This window comes from Mustelus asterias, chromosome 10 (genome assembly GCF_964213995.1).
Source record: "Mustelus asterias chromosome 10, sMusAst1.hap1.1, whole genome shotgun sequence".
Lineage (NCBI taxonomy): Eukaryota > Metazoa > Chordata > Chondrichthyes > Carcharhiniformes > Triakidae > Mustelus > Mustelus asterias.
The window spans coordinates 340,435-350,924 of NC_135810.1; the positions used below are offsets into that span (position 1 = coordinate 340,435).

The window sequence follows — 10,490 nt, forward strand, 5'->3', positions numbered from 1 at the left end:
TCAGTTCCAGTCTTCCAATGGAGTACGGTTTCAAGTCAAACTTTGACTCTGAGGTTTTGCCTCACAGCACCATTATCATTACTTTGGAGAGCATCGGAAGGCTTCAAGTATACTTTGTCACTTGGTTTGAAATGACAGGTGTACTGTCTACCTGTTCAAGCTAGAAAGTACTTTTACTTGAATTACTTGCTAATGAATTAGTTGATAGTGGTAATCGTAAAAACTCGTTTGCATTACAACGAAGACTTGATTGTCAATTGTATGGTTATGTGCAGACAAAAGCAATGCCCATCTCTGCATTCTATTTGCTGTCAGTGACAGAATTCCTGTATGTTGTTAATGGATGATGGTCCATTCACAGTGTGAGCTTTGTTCCGTACAGGAATTGGTGGAGCCTCTTTATTCCAAAGATTACCCCTAAGGATTCCCTTTCGATTTGTGTGCAGTTACTTTCATCTTTGCTCAATGTTCGTGACACAAAAGCAATGGGTTTTTCTTCACCCAGCTGCATGATGTGGGATTCCACTACTCCAACACCATAGGGAGATACGCCACATGCTAACTATAGGGGTAGGTTTGGTTCGAAGTGCGTGAGGGCTTCATATTTGAGCAACACCTCCTTAGCTTGCAGAAAATGATTGTTACATTGATTTGACCACTTCCACTTCTTATCATGGCACATCATGTTATGCAACGGTTTTAAAATTTAAAAAAAATCTTCTGTTCAACAATCTGAGGAAAGATCACAACTGGTTAGCATTCTGAGGTGTAGCTGTCTCTAATAGCCTTGACCTTTGAAGGAAATTTCTGAAGGCCTGATGTGTTGATCACATGTCCCAAATACTCGGAGCTGTTGTCAAGGGACATTTAAACCCGAATCACTACTTCAGTGTTTCCCTCCCTACCTCCTCCTCTAACCGAAAAAAGTTACTGTGAGGGAAAGGTGAGTTGAGATTATTTTATTCTTTTAACTGTAAAAGGGCAGTATGGCAGTTAGGACAGTGGTATGCTCTTGCCAGACTGAAGTTTCTGGGCCCGCAGCCTCTCCACCCAGCCAGGAGCGTTTCATTCTAGCGGGGTTTACAACAGCTCCCCTCTAATGGTGGCCGACTATGCCCCCCAGGAGATCGGGGGTTAGGGGGGGTGCCCCCTGGTCAAGTTGCCAGCTTGGCAGTGCCAGCCTGGCCCCTTGGCACTGCCCAAGGAGCAAAGTGGCAATGCCCAGGGGGCACCTCGGGCAGTGCCAAGGAGGGGGGGGTGAAGAGATCGGTGGGAATGGGGTGTCCCGCTGCCACTCTGCAGCGAGGCTCGCCCGGACACATCCAGGAGCCCAGTGATCGGGTCGTCGGGGGATCGTTGTGAGGTCGCAGGGTTGGCCAGCGATCAAGCTCTTAACAGATCGGCGCATGCGCAGTAGCCCGCTCAGCGCTATGCTGCCAGCCTCCTAATGGCAATAGGCCCCGCAGCCAGCTTTTTAACGAGATTCACCTCGTGCACTCTGTAGTGCACAGAGTGTGGGAGATTCATTTTGAAAATCCTGCTGAAAAACCCAGCGTGATTTACTCCAGTTCTTACAGGAATTCAACACTTAGAATTTTTTTGGGAGAATCGCACCCAATATCTTATTGGGGTTACAGATTCCATAAAGCTAAGAAGATTATACACACACGGACTCTCTCATATGCACACATGAAATCTAGAAAAGAAGGTTGGTAGGTGGAGTCGTGGTGGATTTAAGTGAACAGGATTTCATAGTGAATTCATCAGGGTAAGTGAAATGAAGGAATGAGGGGGAACTTGGAGCCTGCGATGGGGTAGCCAAGCTTCATGCCTGTGTTGAGCCAGGCCTTGGAGAGAGGTGTGTGTACATGAGAGAGGCCCCCATGGATTTTATCAGGCCCTGTTGGAATCCCCACTTTGTGATTACTTGTTAGGATCCGGCGTGGTAAACCATAATCATTTGAAGAATATAATTCATGGAAGAACCTAAGAAATAAGCGGCAGGGTTCCAAAGATTAACCTAAAACACCAAAATAATTTTAAAGATACAAATTAGTACAAAACACACAAAAGTGTTATAGTGTTTGTGTGTGTCAGAGAAACATGAATGTGTGAGTGTGCCAGAAGGACATGAGTGTGTGTGTGTGTGTCAGAGAGGGATGAGTGTGTGTGTGTCAGAGGGATGATTGTGTGTGTGTCAGAGGGATGAGTGTGTGTGTGTGTGAGAGGGATGAGTGTGTGTGTGTCAGAGGGATGAGTGTGTGTGTGTCAGAGGGATGAGTGTGTGTGTGTCAGAGGGATGAGTGTGTGTGTGTCAGAGGGATGATTGTGTGTGTGTGTCAGAGGGATGATTGTGTGTGTGTGTCAGAGGGATGATTGTGTGTGTGTGTCAGAGATTGTGTGTGTGTGTCAGAGGGATGATTGTGTGTGTGTGTCAGAGGGATGAGTGTGTGTGTGTCAGAGGGATGAGTGTGTGTGTGTCAGAGGGATGAGTGTGTGTGTGTCAGAGAGGGATGTGTGTGTGTGTCAGAGAGAGATGAGTGTGTGTGTGTGTCAGAGAGAGATGAGTGTGTGTGTGTGTCAGAGAGAGATGAGTGTGTTTGTGTCAGAGAGGGATGAGTGTGTGTGTGTGTGTCAGAGAGGGATGAGTGCATGTGTCAGAGAGGGATGAGTGCGTGTGTCAGAGAGGGATGAGTGTGTGTGTCAGAGAGGGATGAGTGTGTGTGTCAGAGAGGGATGAGTGTGTGTGTCAGAGAGGGATGAGTGTGTTTGTCAGAGAGGGATGTGTGTGTGTGTCAGAGAGGGATGAGTGTGTGTGTCAGGGAGGGATGAGTGTGTGTGTCAGAGAGGGATGAGTGTGTGTGTCAGAGAGGGATGAGTGTGTGTGTCAGAGAGGGATGAGTGTGTGTGTCAGAGAGGGATGAGTGTGTGTTTCAGAGAGGGATGAGTGTGTGTGTCAGAGAGGGATGAGTGTGTGTGTGTCAGAGAGGGATGAGTGTGTGTGTGTCAGAGGGATGAGTGTGTGTGTGTCAGAGAGGGATGAGTGTGTGTGTGTCAGAGGGATATGAGTGTGTGTGTGTGTGTGTGTGTGTCAGAGGGATGAGTGTGTGTGTGTGTCAGAGGGATGAGTGTGTGTGTGTGTCAGAGGGATGAGTGTGTGTGTGTGTCAGAGGGATGAGTGTGTGTGTGTGTCAGAGGGATGAGTGTGTGTGTGTCAGAGGGATGAGTGTGTGTGTGTGTCAGAGGGATGAGTGTGTGTGTGTGTCAGAGGGATGAGTGTGTGTGTGTGTCAGAGGGATGAGTGTGTGTGTGTCAGAGGGATGAGTGTGTGTGTGTCAGAGGGATGAGTGTGTGTGTGTCAGAGAGGGATGAGTGTGTGTGTGTCAGAGAGGGATGAGTGTGTGTGTGTCAGAGAGGGATGAGTGTGTGTGTGTCAGAGGGATGAGTGTGTGTGTCAGAGGGATGATTGTGTGTGTGTGTCAGAGGGACGATTGTGTGTGTGTGTCAGAGGGACGATTGTGTGTGTGTGTCAGAGGGACGATTGTGTGTGTGTGTCAGAGGGACGATTGTGTGTGTGTGTCAGAGGGACGAGTGTGTGTGTGTCAGAGGGACGAGTGTGTGTGTGTCAGAGGGACGAGTGTGTGTGTGTCAGAGGGACGAGTGTGTGTGTGTCAGAGGGACGAGTGTGTGTGTGTCAGAGGGACGAGTGTGTGTGTGTCAGAGGGACGAGTGTGTGTGTGTCAGAGAGATGAGTGTGTGTGTGTCAGAGATGAGTGTGTGTGTGTCAGAGAGAGATGTGTGTGTCAGAGAGAGGTGTGTGTGTCAGAGAGCGATGAGTGTGTTTGTGTCAGAGAGGGATGAGTGTGTGTGTCAGAGAGGGATGAGTGTGTGCGTGTCAGAGAGGGATGAGTGTGTGCGTGTCAGAGAGGGATGAGTGTGTGCGTGTCAGAGAGGGATGAGTGTGTGCGTGTCAGAGAGGGATGAGTGTGTGCGTGTCAGAGAGGGATGAGTGTGTGTGTCAGAGAGGGACGAGTGTGTGGGTGTCAGAGAGGGACGAGTGTGTGTGCGTGTCAGAGAGGGACGAGTGAGTGCGTGTCAGAGAGGGACGAGTGTGTGCGTGTCAGAGAGGGACGAGTGTGTGCGTGTCAGAGAGGGATGAGTGTGTGGGTGTCAGAGAGGGATGAGTGTGTGTGTGTCAGAGAGGGATGAGTGTGTGTGTGTCAGAGAGGGATGAGTGTGTGTGTGTCAGAGAGGGATGAGTGTGTGTGTGTCAGAGAGGGATGAGTGTGTGTGTGTCAGAGAGGGATGAGTGTGTGTGTGTCAGAGAGGGATGAGTGTGTGTGTGTCAGAGAGGGATGAGTGTGTGTGTGTCAGAGAGGGATGAGTGTGTGGGTGTCAGAGAGGGATGAGTGTGTGGGTGTCAGAGGGATGAGTGTGTGGGTGTCAGAGAGGGATGAGTGTGTGGGTGTCAGAGAGGGATGAGTGTGTGGGTGTCAGAGAGGGATGAGTGTGTGGGTGTCAGAGAGGGATGAGTGTGTGGGTGTCAGAGAGGGATGAGTGTGTGGGTGTCAGAGAGGGATGAGTGTGTGGGTGTCAGAGAGGGATGAGTGTGTGGGTGTCAGAGAGGGATGAGTGTGTGGGTGTCAGAGAGGGATGAGTGTGTGGGTGTCAGAGAGGGATGAGTGTGTGGGTGTCAGAGAGGGATGAGTGTGTGGGTGTCAGAGAGGGATGAGTGTGTGGGTGTCAGAGAGGGATGAGTGTGTGGGTGTCAGAGAGGGATGAGTGTGTGGGTGTCAGAGAGGGATGAGTGTGTGGGTGTCAGAGAGGGATGAGTGTGTGGGTGTCAGAGAGGGATGAGTGTGTGGGTGTCAGAGAGGGATGAGTGTGTGGGTGTCAGAGAGGGATGTGTGTGTGTGTGTCAGAGGGGTGAGTGTGTGTGTGTCAGAGGGGTGAGTGTGTGTGTGTCAGAGGGATGAGTGTGTGGGTGTCAGAGAGGGACGAGTGTGTGTGCGTGTCAGAGAGGGACGAGTGAGTGCGTGTCAGAGAGGGACGAGTGTGTGCGTGTCAGAGAGGGACGAGTGTGTGCGTGTCAGAGAGGGATGAGTGTGTGGGTGTCAGAGAGGGATGAGTGTGTGGGTGTCAGAGAGGGATGAGTGTGTGGGTGTCAGAGAGGGATGAGTGTGTGGGTGTCAGAGAGGGATGAGTGTGTGGGTGTCAGAGAGGGATGAGTGTGTGGGTGTCAGAGAGGGATGAGTGTGTGGGTGTCAGAGAGGGATGAGTGTGTGGGTGTCAGAGAGGGATGAGTGTGTGGGTGTCAGAGAGGGATGTGTGTGTGTGTGTCAGAGGGGTGAGTGTGTGTGTGTCAGAGGGGTGAGTGTGTGTGTGTCAGAGGGATGAGTGTGTGTGTCAGAGGGATGAGTGTGTGTGTGTGTCAGAGGGATGAGTGTGTGTGTGTGTCAGAGGGATGAGTGTGTGTGTGTGTCAGAGGGATGAGTGTGTGTGTGTCAGAGGGATGAGTGTGTGTGTGTGTCAGAGGGATGAGTGTGTGTGTCAGAGGGATGAGTGTGTGTGTGTGTCAGAGGGATGAGTGTGTGTGTGTGTCAGAGGGATGAGTGTGTGTGTGTCAGAGGGATGAGTGTGTGTGTGTCAGAGGGATGAGTGTGTGTGTCAGAGGGATGATTGTGTGTGTGTGTCAGAGGGACGAGTGTGTGTGTGTCAGAGGGACGATTGTGTGTGTGTGTCAGAGGGACGATTGTGTGTGTGTGTCAGAGGGACGAGTGTGTGTGTGTCAGAGGGACGAGTGTGTGTGTGTCAGAGAGACGAGTGTGTGTGTGTCAGAGAGATGAGTGTGTGTGTGTCAGAGATGAGTGTGTGTGTGTCAGAGAGAGATGTGTGTGTCAGAGAGAGGTGTGTGTGTCAGAGAGAGAAGAGTGTGTTTGTGTCAGAGAGGGATGAGTGTGTGTGTCAGAGAGGGATGAGTGTGTGCGTGTCAGAGAGGGATGAGTGTGTGCGTGTCAGAGAGGGATGAGTGTGTGCGTGTCAGAGAGGGATGAGTGTGTGGGTGTCAGAGAGGGATGAGTGTGTGTGTGTCAGAGAGGGATGAGTGTGTGTGTGTCAGAGAGGGATGAGTGTGTGTGTGTCAGAGAGGGATGAGTGTGTGGGTGTCAGAGAGGGACGAGTGTGTGGGTGTCAGAGAGGGACGAGTGTGTGTGCGTGTCAGAGAGGGACGAGTGAGTGCGTGTCAGAGAGGGACGAGTGTGTGCGTGTCAGAGAGGGACGAGTGTGTGCGTGTCAGAGAGGGACGAGTGTGTGGGTGTCAGAGAGGGACGAGTGTGTGTGTGTCAGAGAGGGACGAGTGTGTGTGTGTCAGAGAGGGACGAGTGTGTGTGTGTCAGAGAGGGATGAGTGTGTGTGTGTCAGAGAGGGATGAGTGTGTGTGTGTCAGAGAGGGATGAGTGTGTGTGTGTCAGAGAGGGATGAGTGTGTGTGTGTCAGAGAGGGATGAGTGTGTGTGTGTCAGAGAGGGATGAGTGTGTGGGTGTCAGAGAGGGATGAGTGTGTGGGTGTCAGAGAGGGATGAGTGTGTGGGTGTCAGAGAGGGATGAGTGTGTGGGTGTCAGAGAGGGATGAGTGTGTGGGTGTCAGAGAGGGATGAGTGTGTGGGTGTCAGAGAGGGATGAGTGTGTGGGTGTCAGAGAGGGATGAGTGTGTGGGTGTCAGAGAGGGATGAGTGTGTGGGTGTCAGAGAGGGATGAGTGTGTGGGTGTCAGAGAGGGATGAGTGTGTGGGTGTCAGAGAGGGATGAGTGTGTGGGTGTCAGAGAGGGATGAGTGTGTGGGTGTCAGAGAGGGATGAGTGTGTGGGTGTCAGAGAGGGATGAGTGTGTGGGTGTCAGAGAGGGATGAGTGTGTGGGTGTCAGAGAGGGATGAGTGTGTGGGTGTCAGAGAGGGATGAGTGTGTGGGTGTCAGAGAGGGATGAGTGTGTGGGTGTCAGAGAGGGATGAGTGTGTGGGTGTCAGAGAGGGATGAGTGTGTGGGTGTCAGAGAGGGATGAGTGTGTGGGTGTCAGAGAGGGATGAGTGTGTGGGTGTCAGAGGGATGAGTGTGTGGGTGTCAGAGAGGGATGAGTGTGTGGGTGTCAGAGAGGGATGTGTGTGTGTGTGTCAGAGGGGTGAGTGTGTGTGTGTCAGAGGGGTGAGTGTGTGTGTGTCAGAGGGGTGAGTGTGTGTGTGTCAGAGGGATGAGTGTGTGTGTCAGAGGGATGAGTGTGTGTGTGTGTCAGAGGGATGAGTGTGTGTGTGTCAGAGGGATGAGTGTGTGTGTGTGTCAGAGGGATGAGTGTGTGTGTGTGTCAGAGGGATGAGTGTGTGTGTGTGTCAGAGGGATGAGTGTGTGTGTGTGTCAGAGGGATGAGTGTGTGTGTGTCAGAGGGATGAGTGTGTGTGTGTGTCAGAGGGATGAGTGTGTGTGTGTGTCAGAGGGATGAGTGTGTGTGTGTGTCAGAGGGATGAGTGTGTGTGTGTGTCAGAGGGATGAGTGTGTGTGTGTGTCAGAGGGATGAGTGTGTGTGTGTGTCAGAGGGATGAGTGTGTGTGTGTGTCAGAGGGATGAGTGTGTGTGTGTGTCAGAGGGATGAGTGTGTGTGTGTCAGAGGGATGAGTGTGTGTGTGTGTCAGAGGGATGAGTGTGTGTGTGTGTCAGAGGGATGAGTGTGTGTGTGTGTCAGAGGGATGAGTGTGTGTGTGTGTCAGAGGGATGAGTGTGTGTGTGTGTCAGAGGGATGAGTGTGTGTGTGTGTCAGAGGGATGAGTGTGTGTGTGTCAGAGGGATGAGTGTGTGTGTGTGTCAGAGGGATGAGTGTGTGTGTGTGTCAGAGGGATGAGTGTGTGTGTGTCAGAGGGATGAGTGTGTGTGTGTGTCAGAGGGTTGAGTGTGTGTGTGTGTCAGAGGGAGATGGGTGTGTGTGTGTGTGTCAGAGGGATATGAGTGTGTGCGTCAGGGATATGAGTGTGTGTGTGTCAGAGGGATATGAGTGTGTGTGTCAGGGATATGTGTGTGTGTCAGAGGGATATGAGTGTGTGTCAGAGGGATATGAGTGTGTCAGAGGGATATGAGTGTGTGTCAGAGGGATATGAGTGTGTGTCAGAGGGATATGAGTGTGTGTCAGAGGGATATGAGTGTGTGTCAGAGGGATATGAGTGTGTGTCAGAGGGATATGAGTGTGTGTCAGAGGGATATGAGTGTGTGTCAGAGGATATGAGTGTGTGTGAGAGGGATATGAGTGTGTGTAGAGGGATATGAGTGTGTGTCAGAGGGATATGAGTGTGTGTGAGAGGGATATGAGTGTGTGTCAGAGGGATATGAGTGTGTGTGAGAGGGATATGAGTGTGTGTGAGAGGGATATGAGTGTGTGTGAGAGGGATATGAGTGTGTGTGAGAGGGATATGAGTGTGTGTGAGAGGGATATGAGTGTGTGTGAGAGGGATATGAGTGTGTGTGAGAGGGATATGAGTGTGTGTGAGAGGGATATGAGTGTGTGTGAGAGGGATATGAGTGTGTGTCAGAGGGATATGAGTGTGTGTGAGAGGATATGAGTGTGTGTGAAGAGGGATATGAGTGTGTGTGAGAGGGATATGAGTGTGTGTGAGAGGGATATGAGTGTGTGTGAGAGGGATATGAGTGTGTGTGAGAGGGATATGAGTGTGTGTGAGAGGGATATGAGTGTGTGTGAGAGGGATATGAGTGTGTGTGAGAGGGATATGAGTGTGTGTGAGAGGGATATGAGTGTGTGTGAGAGGGATATGAGTGTGTGTGAGAGGGATATGAGTGTGTGTGAGAGGGATATGAGTGTGTGTGAGAGGGATATGAGTGTGTGTGAGAGGCTATGAGTGTGTGTGAGAGGGTATGAGTGTGTGTGAGAGGGATATGAGTGTGTGTGAGAGGGATATGAGTGTGTGTGAGAGGATAGGTGTGTGTGAGAGGGATATGAGTGTGGTGAGAGGGATATGAGTGTGTGTGAGAGGGATTGAGTGTGTGTGAGAGGATATGAGTGTGTGTGAGAGGGATATGAGTGTGTGTGAGAGGGATATGAGTTATGGTGTGTGAAGGAAATGAGTGTGTGTGGATATGGTGTAGAGGGATATGAGTGTGTGAGAGGGATATGAGTGTGTGTGAGAGGGATATGAGTGTGTGTGAGAGGGATATGAGTGTGTGTGAGAGGGATATGAGTGTGTGTGAGAGGGATATGAGTGTGTGTGAGAGGGATATGAGTGTGTGAGGATATGAGTGTGTGTGAGAGGGATATGAGTGTGTGTGAGGGATATGAGTGTGTGTGAGAGGGATATGAGTGTGTGTGAGAGGGATATGAGTGTGTGTCAGAGGGATATGAGTGTGTGTCAGAGGATATGAGTGTGTGTCAGAGGGATATGAGTGTGTGTCAGAGGGATATGAGTGTGTGTCAGAGGGATATGAGTGTGTGTCAGAGGGATATGAGTGTGTGTCAGAGGGATATGAGTGTGTGTCAGAGGGGATATGAGTGTGTGTCAGAGGGATATGAGTGTGTGTCAGAGGGATATGAGTGTGTGTCAGAGGGATATGAGTGTGTGTCAGAGGGATATGAGTGTGTGTCAGGGGATATGAGTGTGTGTCAGAGGGATATGAGTGTGTGTCAGAGGATATGAGTGTGTGTCAGAGGGATATGAGTGTGTGTCAGAGGGATATGAGTGTGTGTCAGAGGGATGTGAGTGTGTGTCAGAGGGATGTGAGTGTGTGTCAGAGGGATGTGAGTGTGTGTCAGAGGGATGTGAGTGTGTGTCAGAGGGATGTGAGTGTGTGTCAGAGGGATGTGAGTGTGTGTCAGAGGGATGTGAGTGTGTGTCAGAGGGATGTGAGTGTGTGTCAGAGGGATGTGAGTGTGTGTCAGAGGGATGTGAGTGTGTGTCAGAGGGATGTGAGTGTGTGTCAGAGGGATGTGAGTGTGTGTCAGAGGGATGTGAGTGTGTGTCAGAGGGATGTGAGTGTGTGTCAGAGGGATGTGAGTGTGTGTCAGAGGGATGTGAGTGTGTGTCAGAGGGATGTGAGTGTGTGTCAGAGGGATGTGAGTGTGTGTCAGAGGGATGTGAGTGTGTGGCAGAGGGATGTGAGTGTGTGGCAGAGGGATGTGAGTGTGTGGCAGAGGGATGTGAGTGTGTGTCAGAGGGATGTGAGTGTGTGTCAGAGGGATGTGAGTGTGTGGCAGAGGGATGTGAGTGTGTGTCAGAGGGATGTGAGTGTGTGGCAGAGGGATGTGAGTGTGTGTCAGAGGGATGTGAGTGTGTGTCAGAGGGATGTGAGTGTGTGGCAGAGGGATGTGAGTATCAGCATCATGAGGGATGTGAGTGTGTGTCAGAGGGATGTGAGTGTGTGTCAGAGGGATGTGAGTGTGTGTCAGAGGGATGTGAGTGTGTGTCAGAGGGATGTGAGTGTGTGTCAGAGGGATGTGAGTGTGTGT

At 51.0% G+C, this 10,490-nt stretch overlaps 1 protein-coding gene across 1 annotated transcript in view; it reads left to right on the forward strand.

Moving 5' to 3' along the window:
- Nucleotides 1-10,490, forward strand: part of tubgcp3 (tubulin gamma complex component 3) — a 143,857-nt gene that overhangs the window by 88,378 nt on the left and 44,989 nt on the right. The gene's annotated exons all lie outside the window — the stretch shown is intronic.